Source organism: Alligator mississippiensis, chromosome 12 (genome assembly GCF_030867095.1).
Source record: "Alligator mississippiensis isolate rAllMis1 chromosome 12, rAllMis1, whole genome shotgun sequence".
In the NCBI taxonomy this organism is placed as follows: Eukaryota; Metazoa; Chordata; order Crocodylia; family Alligatoridae; genus Alligator; species Alligator mississippiensis.
Window position 1 is genome coordinate 64,332,926 of NC_081835.1, and position 12,785 is coordinate 64,345,710.

Genomic DNA, 12,785 nt, shown 5'->3' on the forward strand with positions numbered 1-12,785 from the left:
CTGGCGGCGCTGAGGCGCCTTCGCAGGAGGGGCTGCAGGGGTCCGGCTCCTCCCGGCCTTCACCTGCTGCTGGGGCGGGCGCGTGGGCGGCCTCGCCCGGCTCGATGTCACCCCCGCCCCAGCCGCCAGTGTCACCCCTCACCAGTGTCACCCCTCAGCCTCCATGTCACCCATCTCCGGTGTCACCCCACACCAGTGTCACCCCGCAACCTCTACGTCACCCCTCACCAGTGTCACCCCTCAGCCTCCATGTCACCCATCTCCAGTGTCACCCCTCACCAGTGTCACCCCGCAACCTCCATGTCACCCCTCACCAGTGTCACCCCTCAGCCTCCATGTCACCCATCTCCGGTGTCACCCCTCACCAGTGTCACCCCTCAGCCTCCATGTCACCCATCTCCAGTGTCACCCCTCAGCCTCCATGTCACCCATCTCCAGTGTCACCCCTCACCAGTGTCACCCCGCAACCTCCATGTCACCCCTCACCAGTATCACCCCGTCTCCAGTATTGCACCCCGCAGCCTCTAGCATCACCCGTCAGTCTCTAATGTCACCCCCATCAGGAGGTCCGGCTGCTCTCCACCCCAGGGTGCTGAGGGAGCCAGCAGGGGTTATTGCAGGGCCCTTGGCACGGCTTTACGAGCGCTCGTGGTGCTCGGGCCAGGTGCCGGACAATCAGAAGATAGGCAGTGTGGTCCCCATCTTTAAGAAAGGGAGGAGGGAGGACCCGGGCAACTCAGTCATACCTCAATCCTGGGGAAACTCTTTGAGAAGATCATGAAGGAGCACATCTGTGCCGGGCCGGCATCGGGGATGATGCTGAGGGGCAACCAGCAGTTTCATGAGGGGCAGCTCCTTTCAGACCAACCTGGTGGCCTTGTACGATCAGGTCACAAAAGCATTGGGTGCAGGTGTCGCAGTGGTCGTGGTCTTTCTGGACTTTGACACTGTCAACCACCCCATCCTCGTTAAAAACCTAGGGGACTGTGGCATCGATGCCTACACGGTCAGATGGATTGCGAGTTGGCTGAAGGGTCGCACTCAAAGGGTGGTGGTGGACGCGTCATATTCGACCTGGGGGAAGTGGGCAGCGGAGTCCCCCAGGGCTCGGTCCTTGGGCCCGCGCTGTTCAATTTCTTCATCAGCGATGGGGACGAGGGGTGAAAAGCAACCTGTTCAAATTTGCTGATGATACCAAAATTTGGGGCGAGGTGGGCACGCTAGTAGGGAGGGAAAGATTGCAGCAAGACCTGGATAGGTTGCAGGGTGGGCTAACAAAAACAGGATGCGTTTCACTACGGACGAGTGCAGGGTGCTGCACGTGGGCAGTAGTAACCAGCAGCACACTTATAAGATGAAAAACTCCCTTCTTGAGAGCACGGAGGCAGAAAGGGATCTGGGAGTCATCACTGACTCCAAGATGAACATGGGCCGACTGTGCAAGGCCACGGTCAGCAGGGCTAACCGGACCCTATCGTGCATCCACAGGTGCATCTCAAGTAGGGCCAAGGAGGTGATCCTCCCCCTCTACACGGCACTGGTCAGGCCACAGCTGGAGTTCTGGGCACCCCACTTCAGGAGGGATGTGGCCAGCATGGAGAGGGTCCAGAGGAGGCCACCCGCATGATCCGGGGACGGCAAGGCAGGCCCTACAACGATAGGCTACGGGACCTGAACCTGTTCAGCCTTCACAAGAGAAGGCTGAGGGGGGACCTGGTGACCGTCTATAAACGCACTAGGGGGGACCAGCAGGGTTTGGGGGAGACCTTGTTTCCCCTAGCGCCACCCGGGATAACACAGAATAACGCCCACAAGTTGTTGGAGAGCAGGTTTAGATTAGACGTCCGTAAGAACTACTTCACAGTCAGGGCGGCTAGGATCTGGAACCGACTTCCAAGGGAAGCGGTGCTGGCTCCTACCCTGGGGGGCTTTAAGAAGTGGCTCGATGCCTACATGGCTGGGGTCATTTGAGCCCAGTTTCCCTCCTGCCCAGGCAGGGGGTCAGACCTGAAGATCTACAAGGTCCCTTCTATGATTCTATGATCCTCTAGTGTCACCCTTCAGCCTCCAGTGTCACCCCTACTTCAAATGTCACCGCCAGCCTCCAGCACCCCCCCAGCCTCCGATGTCACCCATCTCCAGTGTCACCCAAGCCTCCAATGCCGGGCCGATCACCGTGCAAACGTGCCCCGTGCCCGCTGCGGACGGAGTGCGAGGAAGGTGTGCGTGGCACAAAGACACTGGCTGCCCGAGGCTAACGTCCTGGCTGCCCTTATCGGTGACTCGCTGTGCGGCTCCAGGAGCCAGCCCGTAGCGTTGAAGGGTCTCCAGGGGACGCGTCGTGCTAGATTAAGACAGCGGCACATCGAAAGCCTCACAAAGGGGCAGCGGTTGGTGGTGGCGGGTCGCCAAGGGATTCAAAGGGCCCAGGACTAGCACACACAAACCTGAGGATAAGAAATTGGACCCTAAAGGTTTTTGCAAAACCATAAGCTGAAATTATATTATTCGACTCGCATTAAAATAAACAAAAAGCAGAGGCGACGTCCCAACGTGGTGTTTTGCTGGTCCCAGCGACACTCAGAGCAGCTTTGGGGGAGTTTTCAGGCAAAATCCACATGCGCCATCGACCGTGATGCAACGAGAGAACGAATGGAGGAAGCCTGAATGCCGACGGAAATAAAAGGAGAGCTTGAGCCCAAAATGAAGCAGAGAGGACAGGCAAGAAAGCATTAGCCAAATGGAAAATCACAGCCTTTCAACCCTCCCGTAGCTATAATCGGGTCTGGTGACACGACTGGGATCCCCCAGCTGGAAAGGAAGCCGCATTTGTGCTCACACCGCACGTCTGGACCCAGGCACCTCAAGGTTTTCCGCCTTCAACCAGAATTAGTGGAATGGCCCTTTCATTTAAATTTTTCTTAGGAAGCCCTACAAAGTTAAACCAAGAAAGCTTTCTCCCCAGGAAAACCGATGGTGCGCATAGCACAAGCCCGACCTCTTCTAGCAATCAGAAGTCCAAGGAGAAAAAAATATTCAAACATTTGAATACACCTAAGAACAAACCAAAGGGAAAATGTAGGCAATGTCGTCACACCCAAAACACAAATGATCGATCTGATGTTGAGCCCAATAAGCTGTGGACAGTGTCTGATCATGGTAAAAAGAACATTAAAAATTTAAGAAAGTTACTTAGGACCGTGGTTTCCAAACGGTGGGCTACAAGGCCATGGTGAGAGGGCTGTGGCAGCTTCACAAATTGCACTCCTCTCCTTTCCATCGAGGTTTGATTGCAAGGGTTTACAGTGCTTGGTTTCAAATGCTGAGGGTTGAACCTTATGGGTATGAACAGTGCTGTCATACCTCACTCATCACAAATTAATGATCAAGTCATGGTGATTATTATCACCCCTGATGTGTGGATAATCATATCAGCTCTTCAGCTGAATGCCTACATTTGGCAACTTCAGTTCCATAAGCGGGAAACGTTTTCACAAAGAGCCTTCACATATCGGCAAAGAAAGATGAGAAAGGGATAGGCATTCAGGACTCGTAGTAGAGGTGTTATCTTTTATTAGACCAACAAGATTTTTGCAAAAAAAATTATTTAATTGCAAGCCTTCGGGCACAAACACCCTTCATCAGCTATTGGAGAAAAGATAGTAGAAGTTCTCCTGGGCAGATATGAAAGTTCATATTTCATAGGATTTCATTGGAAAGCTTGCAATTAAAGACTTTTTTTTTTTTTTTTGCAAAAATCTTGTTGGTCTAATAAAAGATATCATCTCTACTGCAAGTCCTGATTGCCTTTTCCTCGAGACCAATACGGCTACAACCTGGGTACATGAGAAAGGGATGTGATTCCTACAATTAAAACAGCCGGAAACTGAGGATATAGCCAAAACTTGGGGGAGAATATAGCTGGAATGAACAAGACGACTTTTTTTTTTCAGCCAGGATATGGTTAAGCAGTCTAAAATATCATATTTGTGTCATGTCTTTACATATATACGTGTGTACATGCATGCGTGCTAGGCAGCTATGTTTCGTCCACTGAAAGATGGGCTTTTCAATTTGATAGTTAATACTATATAGTAACGAGAATGCTTTACGATCCTAATATAAAGAGAACAAGTCTTATTTTCACCCCTCAAGTCTTGAGAAAGCCTAGTTGGTTACTAACTCTTCCAATTTATTCCAGATGCTTTCAAGCATTTGATTTAAAATTAAAAAGTACACAGACAACATGGCTGCAAAGTAAACACTTGAGAATATGGATCTTAAAAGCTCAAAAATCAGAAGGCAAAATTAGAAGAACCACCAACCAAATATATTTAAATCTTTATAATTTTTGGACAAGTTGTTGATTTTTGGACACCAGACTGGGAATTTTTAAACACTCGGGGCTGGAAATAGTGATGGCCACAAGTACATAAATAACGCTTCAACCTGAATGATAAAAAGCTTTGAAGTTCAGGGGCTCAGGAGAAGGAGGGATGTGACAAAGGTAACCTTGTTGAAGGAACATACATGTCAGCCCGTTAATGAACTTCTCAGATTTGTCAACCCAATGTATAAATTCTCATTATGGGAATATAAATTATAGAAATAGTCCACATCCACAGCAATTAGACTCCACGAGTAACTGCATCCAAGGCTATTCGTCATACTTGCAGCTTAACTGCAGATTGCATCTCAACTCAAATTCCTTTCAGAGGTTTTTTGTAGAAGGCTTTAGGGCCTCGAAAACCTGTTAAAACTAGTTATGTCTCTATTTAGAGAGAGATGATTACAGTCACTGCTAGAGGGCAGCAACGTGGCACGGTTTCAGCGCGTGATTTATGGGTTCGGGAATGAGCAGAAGGCTCTGTCAGCTCGGGAGCAATACAAGCAAAAGCCTCAGTTAAGGCAGGTGAAGGGATCCCGTTTACTGGCTTTAGGATTAAAAATTCACTACAATTTAAGTGGATTTGAACAAAACTGATGGTTCTGCCTGTTTTAACATATATCCAACTTCAACACAAGAGACTGCAATTTTTTTCTTTTAACAGATTGCCGAGGTTTAATAACAGCTTGACTCCTTTCTCAGACATACAAGACCAAATCAACTTATTCTTTTGACAAATCAACATATGTGCTGATGCTTTGTGTCCAGTACCTTTAAAAAAATGCAGTGATGCATACAGAAATCCAAGATTATAGTCCATCTCCACACAAGGCATTGATTTCAAACTGTTTCTGATCAAATAAATGGATATTCAAAAATCCCATGGCAATAACCTTTCATTCCAGGCAATCTACTAGGTATTTTCCATCTCTCATTATTATTATGACCCTATGACTTTCTTCTTCTCAGGACAGCGAGGTATAGGAAATCCCTTCACTCCTAACCTCACCTCTCTCCTCTGTGCATCAGCTGCTACCTGCTGTATCTGAGTCCTTTATTGCCTTGGCAGTGGGATTTGTACTGTTCAGCCGCCCTAAACTGATTCATGTGGTTACATGAGAAATGATGAATCTCCCTGCTGATAACATCTGTAGAAAAAGATTACAAAATATTCATGAATCATAAGAAAAACAGCGCCTGAGGGAGATCACAAAAAAGACCCCACAGACAAGGCACATTAGAAAAGCAGAGGATGAAGAGACAGACCTTCTGCATGTGATATCAGTCAATCTGTTTTCTTTGCAGCTGTTACTGTCAAAGCTCTACCTTCAGCACTGTTTGAACAGATAATACAGGGGCAAAAGGAACATTTCCACGTATTGCAGCACCATATGTGGAGCGATTCCTACTTAAAAAACAGGTCAAAATACATCACTAGGAAGAACTTCCACAAGAGGGAGTTTTTCATAGAAAATGACCCGCTGCTTTTAACTCAGTTACATTCTGGTGTGCCATCATTTTTAAATATCAACCCTTTAAACACCTTGTATTTCCCTACAATTATCACCCAACTTCAGCTAGTATAGTATATTCTTAGCACTTACATTTCTGGAGTTAAATTATCAGTAACAAGCGCCACCTTTCAACCTGTGAAGGGGGGCTTCAAAACAACAGTAGAATGATAACAGAAAGCTTCAAAGTGAATCAACAGTTTGCCATCTGACACAGACCTAAAAGAAGTCAGAGACCATCATTTACAGCTGCTTGCTTCATAAATGGCACCATGTTTTACAGATGCTGTACTATAAATGGCTCATTACTAATTTTGTTAATACTATATCACTTGAGCTGCAACACCAGGGGCCTTCAGACTTTGCCCTGTTAAGAACAGCAGTAGCAACTTGCCATATGCACTGCTGTTCATAAAGGCTAGGGACAGACAACACAAATAAACTGGTTTAAGTGATCAGAAACTGGCTTAAACCTGTAACAAAACAGAAATTCAGTGCGCAGAAACCAGTTTGAAAATGGCTGAAACTGCTTTGAGATAAACCTGGCTGAATGCAGTATCAGACTTAACTGATTTGGCTCAAACGGGTTTATGCAATGTCTGTCCCAGACCAAAAGGGAGCGCATGGTAGCTGTCCTCCATTTAGGTGAGCCACTGAAGGCTACAAACCGCCTGGCCTGGCAGAAGAGAATGGATGTACACAGCCCAATTCATTTATCCTACTTTGTTCCCCAGCGCAGAGGCCAATGTAGGGATTTACACTCAGAGAGCATGAGGACTGCCTGCAATGACTGCACTGACGTGGAGGTCTCTGCACAAACCATGGGAGCTGGCATGTCACAGCAGGAACACAGGTCTGCACTTTTGCAGTGGTCCTAGCAGCAACCCTATTCCTTCTGACTCCGATGCAGGAGGACTCCCTGGCTGAAGGGGAACTCTAACACCCGTAAGCCACAGGGCTATATTTTAAAGGCATGTGCTTAACCTGAACAGAATGGGAACTAGTTCTAGCATAAAGCTATTACTGACACCCTTCACAGGAGTACAAAATGAGCAAAACAGCCCTCACACCTTTGTGATTACTTCCTGCTTGTAACTCATTTATAATATTGTCAGATAAGGTAAGGAGAAGTACAGATTAACTTGACACTTCGTTTCCTTGTTTTTTGCAGGTTTCATTTTTTCTTTTGTGTGCATTTATCAGACAGTCTTCAAACATTTAAAATTCACAAAAAGACGTTTAAAACACTCAGACATTTGGGTAATGACACTGTATTGTTTCTTTATTCCCCTCCTCCTAGAACGTGCTTGAAACCTGCAGCAGTTATAAGTTTTTGAGAAAAGGCTGACTTCAGCCTATTGACTCTGAACATCTGAGGAAAATCTAACAGCAGCAATTAAAACCCACTACATTGGAAACAATACGAAAATGCTTGAAAAAGGAATATGTTGCTACACCCTTCTTGGTGGATTGCATATTGCAACAGGAAACTTGCATTTTGACTAACCACACGAAGATGCCATCCTGTACAACAGAATAGCTAATAGCGGTAAACATAACGAAGTTCTGTAATGTGTGTTTAGTTACTGCCAAATTAGAAAGAGGCTGTAGACATAATTGAGTGGCTTGCTTCGTGCTGGCAGCGCAGGAGATCATCACAGGCAGAATCTACCCTGGGATTCAATACAGCTAAATTATGTGACCTCCTTCGTGCAAGTACTGCATTGCTTAAAAATACACTGTGCAAGGATGAGAGTGGAGCTCTGAAAGTACAGGCAGAGCCAGATAGCTCTTCCTTACCCAGCAACTCTGTGTAACACAAGGGAAATACTGTAATTCTTTTGGACGCTGAATTCCATTTATATAAATGTCCAGTTTCAGCATGCCCATGAAGTAGCTAGCTAAGGAAGAGTCACATTTAAATAAATCAGATCTTATTTGCAGAGCAGAACTGGTTGTATGTTTGTTTGTTTGCTTAGGGTAGAGAACACGTACAGTATTTTATAGCTCTACTGCTGCATTTGCACAGTCATTCCCCCAAAACAATGATTTCATCGTATTTCTTTCTTATTTAGTTTCACCTTTTTTCTTTAGAAAAACTATCCACATTGTAATTTATGCAATACTAAACATTGCTGCTGTATCACTAATGTCATTCAGTTTAATGCATGGTGCTCGTGTAGATAAGACAGCTTGTCCTTTAGCCCATGTTGTCTGTTAATGGGCTAGCATGAGCCCGTAAAACCAGACCCATGGCTTCCACAGAGGGCCCAAGATATTCTTGGGTGTGCACGTGTGAGGACGAGGGTCTGAGTCACAGGGATTCCCCCTGCACGGATGGATTTGGACAGCACCAAGTGCTTTTCAAGATCCTGCTCAACGCCTCTGTGATGGCCCCCTAAAGCAAACACCACACCCAGACTGGAGGAGAGTTCTATTTTTAACCAGGGCCCTGATCACATGAGCATTACTCTTACATTTATTTTGGCAATTCCAACCCCATGAAAACAGCTTCATGTTTGCACAGTGGTAGAAGCATGTGAGGCTTTTGTTTTATTTCATATAGGCTGACTCCCTGTCTTACTGTGCTCTCAATGACACCGGTGCAGTCCAGCTATCGGCAGTGGTAGAGAAAGCAGAATTTAGACTGATTTCATGCAGTTGGTAATAATTAGTACAGAAGTCCATGTGCAGTCCACAGGGGAGGTGCAATGTACTGCACATTTTATACACGGATTTCTGGGATGTAAGCAAAAGGGTCATCCTTTCCTTCAGGACTCCACTGCTCCCTCTGAAGGCAGTGCGGAGCTGTCCGCCTGCTAAAGTCTAATGGACAGGGCAGGAGTTGGGAGAAGATGGCCAAGTATTTCCTAGTGGATTCAAATCAAAATAAAATTTGAAACTTCTGCACTCCCTTGTCCCTCACTCCTTCTGGAAAAAAAGGCTCCAGGCTTGAGAGACAAGAGAGAACCACAAAGTAGTCTACTTTGTGCCCACCCTTCAAGAGCACTATTAAATGACCCCCTTGGAACAAAATGCTTTAAAAGAAGCCAAACAATTAGGCTTTTCTGCTGAGATCTGCTGACTGTCACATTCCCAACGATACAAATTACCGACGATATTTCATGTTAATCTGGCAAGGAATTCGCCTCTTAGAGCTGCTCATTCTTCAATGTCTTCGAAAATGGCACGCCACTTCTGATTTTAAAGTTCTTCTCCTTCGATCAGAGAAAAGATTAGACCTGTGTGCTGCTATATATACCCCTATGAATCCCTTTGTAATAATAAAGGGATTAATTACAGTTATACCAATCCAAGGATCCCAAGTGCTTTAGAAACGTGATAACCATCATAACATCCTGTTAAGAAAGCAAGTTTCGCAATCACCGCGGTACTGATGGGGAAAATGAAGCACAGAGCAACTGAGAGACTTGCTCACGGGTACAAAGACAGTCGGCAGCAGAGCTGTAAGCAGGACCTAGGATTCCCCCTTCCTAATCTCAAAAGAAACACTCCCTCCCTTGGTCGACAAGCCCTTCTAACAGATGTCATGGCATTTCAGACAATAGTTGGTTTTCTTGTTTAACTAGATTGACACAGCAAAGCCAACAGGAACAACACCGACTGCTAACCTCCAGGTGCTTTCCAAGCAGTAGCTAAATAAGCCCCAGAAGGAAGGTCCTCACTTATTCCCTGGATCTCTAGATCCCAAAGTCCCCGTGGCCACTCTATTTGCCCCCAACTCTTTCTGTCCAGGGTATGTTTTCTTGCTTGTTGGAAATCTCCCTGTACGATCATCCCATTGCTCCATATTGCCCTCCATCTCCTTACTATACCAGTGATGGTTTTGAAGTACATCCTTCTTTTGGTGTTTCTGACTGCAGCCTAGAAGGGAATGAGTTTTTGAGTAGAGATCTTTGGAATAAAATCAGATATCTGAAATCCTGCTTTATTTGTGTTGCTGGTTCTATGGAGTCAAGGTTGCATGTGAATCAGCGAGAGCAGCCAGGCTTCTCGAAGGCTGCCATGCTCCTTGCTTCCCATAGCAACACACCCGTGTTCACAGGCTTGCCGTCCTCTGAAAGCAACAAAACAGTGGCAGCAAGATGTGGGGAACATGCACAAGTTCACGACGTTGGAACCACAGCAAACATGGGAGTGGGGAAGACCATGAGAAAGTGGCTAAATTTTCTCTCCCCATCAACGTAAGACTTTTCAAGACTTTTAAATCCACATGAGACTTTTAAAGCAACAGGAAATCTCACGCGTGCAAAGAGACATGCAGTTGCAGCGCATGAAAGGGCAAAAAATGTGAGGTGTACATATGCCTGTGTGTGTGAGTCTTCCCCATAGAGGCAGCCTTCCTGTTTGGAGGTCCCACGCAAGTGACAGACCTCAAGATGGCAGAAGAAATACCTTGTCTTCCAGTTCTGTCAACCCCAAAATGGTCATACCCCAAAGCACTGAGGCCTAAGCGGTTGTCCCCATTTAAAGTTGTCTTGTACCCCATGCGTGATATAGTTTGCTCTCAGACTGATTTGAAAACATGAGCAAGCAAGCCTCAGTGATGGCTGACTTCACTTGTCTCACTGAAGCGTTTGAATTTCCCATTAAAATAGCAGCTCTGTCTACTGCTTGTAGACAGAAATAGGGCCTTACTCAGCTCATAGGCTTTACGGAAGAGTAGCAGACCTCTCGTCATGCCCTGATACACCATGAAGGAGCTGCAGTATTGGCAGACAGCCCTTCTGTTGCCTCAGGCAAGAAATCTCTTGGCTGGGGATTTTTCACTTTCCTCTGGAAGGCAGTGTCAAAGTCTGTGCAAACAAGACAAAAGTGGAGGATGATGTTTTAGGCACACTAATGTTCAGAAGATGCCTGAGTATCATCGGCTGAATGTCATCATCAGCTACTAGGCAGCACATCTTCCATTTTCCATTTACAGGGTTTTTCTACAGCTAAAGGAGCAAGCTCTAAACTGACTTCTGAGCTGACATAGCTATTACGTATTAATACCTGCTATTCATTTCCTCATGAGTCTATGTGGGCCCTCAAAAATAAGAGCACTCACTTTCCCTCCTGCGTGAGAACTCTGCTCACCTCCTTCTATTATAGCAGCTGAATACAGATCATACCCCAGCAGCTCTTTTCCAAATGAGTATTATCAGGGAAAACGGTATGCCAATCAGTTGGGGGAAATATGTAAACAATTTAGTCTTCTATCATACTCTTGAGATGCTAAAAATTAGGATTTATCCTAATCTCCAGGAGCGCTGAATTCCTTATCCACTGCCCCTCCACCAAGATCACCTTTACCATGCTGGCATAGTCCAACACAGAGCAATTCTGTAGCTCACAGGGGCAGAGAGACAAGCTGGGTCTCAACATCTCTTATGACCTCTTTGATCTTCTACCCGCCAGAGACGAAAGTCTGGCAAAAGGCAACTTTCCCCCACGCTTTTTCTGTTGGCATAAAAGATTGTAATGGCCCTCAATGACATGTCTGTCTTTCTGTACTCTGATTTTTTAAACACAAATGTTATGTAGCCCAAAACCTAGTAAGCAAGACAGCAGTGAGAAGGTAGTCCAGGTAAGGCATTCCAATGCCAGTTATTCTGGAATATTGTTGGTAATAGTGCTTATAATATTGCAAGTGATCCACGACTAGAGAAAAATACCTGACCCTTGCTAGCATTTGTGGGACAACGCAGAAGCGTCGCTGCCCTCAGTACACTCTGCACTAATGGATATGACGGGAAACTAACCTAAATTCAGTGATATCAGCAATGACTAAATCATAAATTAAATACATTACAAGAAAATCAAATAAGATGTATGTGCTCAGGCTCTCTCTTCCTCTCTCTCTGTCATTTTGCTTCCTGTTTGCTTCTTTTGGTTTTTTTGGTTTGCATATATGCACACAGCCACATACAGAGAACAATTTGATGTTGCTGGAACTACTTGTGAATTGTGGAAGTTACCTCTGTAAGAATGAATAACTTATTTCTGTTATTCTTTTATAATTTTGAATCACTCTGAAATGACTAATAGTTTGGCATTTCCTTCTTTTCTATTTTAGGTTTTGAGCTTTTCTGCCATTAACCACTTACATTTTGTGGTTTCTGTAGGAATTTTCTTCTCTGGCTAGGTCTCATTTTGTTTTCTATTTCTTTGTATAGTGGCTTATTCTCTCTTTTAGTGCCTTCATTGCCATTATCCTCCTTGGGTCCAGTTGTGCTCTTCTTTACATGTGTAGTCTACAGCAAGGGTGCCTGAACGTTGCTCATGGAGGCATTGGATGGGACCTCGCACTAGGGGCTACATAACAAAGTGAATCTTCAGCGATCCTTTACGTTCCCTAGATCACCATAACCTGCCACTCTCCAATAAGGAGAATCACAGGGCTTCTGCTAAAGTTTGTCAGTCGGTTATTACTGAACAGGCAGTGGCTACAGCTTCATCTGTGACCTGCAAGCCACATTTTGGGACCTTTTGTTGTGTAGCTTTCAACTGAATGTAAATCAGGATATAAACGTAGTTGGGCCAACTGGAGTTCTGGCATAAGCAGATGCAAATCCATTTGATTTTTTCAGGAACACTGCAGTTGCCCTGAAGGCAGTGAAATAACTGAGAGCAGAATTCGGCCTTCTCTCACTCCCAAACATTGAGAAGCTTGAAAATGCTATTTTCAGGTCTATTCAGGAAATTAGTCCCCAGTGGTCTCCCTTGAGAGGCAGAAGAAACCGTATAGTTTTGCCAATCTCTTGTTTTTCTCTTTATTCATTATCCCTCCTTCTCTATTAAGATCTGAATATATTCCCATGACTATTTCTACCGCGTAAATTGTTTTCCTTAATTGTTTATCTGCCTTTCTCTGACAACTGAAA